This window comes from Marmota marmota, unplaced genomic scaffold, assembly GCF_001458135.2.
Source record: "Marmota marmota marmota unplaced genomic scaffold, marMar, whole genome shotgun sequence".
NCBI classification, from domain to species: Eukaryota; Metazoa; Chordata; class Mammalia; order Rodentia; family Sciuridae; genus Marmota; species Marmota marmota.
This window is the reverse complement of record NW_026000240.1, coordinates 30,554,359-30,555,273: the sequence shown is the minus strand read 5'-3', so window position 1 is coordinate 30,555,273 and position 915 is coordinate 30,554,359.

Sequence of the window (915 nt, the reverse complement as noted above, 5' to 3'; positions counted from 1 at the left end):
CAAAATCAAGGCTCTAAGCAACTCAGAGAGCTTGTCTCTAAATAAAATAGAAAATAGGGCTGGGGATGTGGTTTAGTGGTTCAGTGCCCCTGAGTTTAATCCCTGTTACCAAAAAAAGAAAAAGGATGAAATTCACTCTTTTTCCCTTAGTTACACTAGTGGACAATTTTTGTTATGTGGCACTAGATAATTTTACTTTATTTTCTAACTATAGTCATTACTTATTTCTGCTCAAAAGTTTGTTATTTTTTCCTCCTACCAGTTTTGGATTTGGCTTGTTCTTGTTTTTTGAAGTCCTAGAGATGTGTCTTTAAGATGTAGATTTGAGTACGTCATGTTGCCATTTTCATTTGCTTAAAGACGTTTTTAACTTTCCTTCTGATTTCCTCAGGGATCCACTGTTCATTCAGAATTGTGTTTTTCAGACTTCATGTATTGGCATTATTTCTAAAATTTATTTTGCTGTTGACTGCTAGTTGTGTTTTATCATAATCAGAAAACATACAAGGTATGATTTCAATTTTTTAAAATTTATTGGCCTAATGTATCTTTAAATTTTGCAGTTTATTATATGGTCTATTCTGGAAAGAGTTCCATGTGCTGATGAAAACATTCATCATCTGTTGGATGGAATGTTCTCTATACATCTGTTAAGTCCCTTTGGGCTATAGCATAATTTAACCCTTGTGTTTCTCTATTGATTTTTTTTTTGTCTGTATAATCTGTTCCCTGATGAAGTAGGGTGTTGGAGTCCCCTACTATTAAAGTATTAAAGTCTATTTCTCCTTTTAGGTCTAATATTGTTTCTTTAATAAAACATTGCCTGCATATTGATTTTATAATTGTTGTTTCTTCTTGTTGAATTGATCCCTTGGACATTATATAGTTACCTTCTTGATCTTTTCTTTTTTTTGG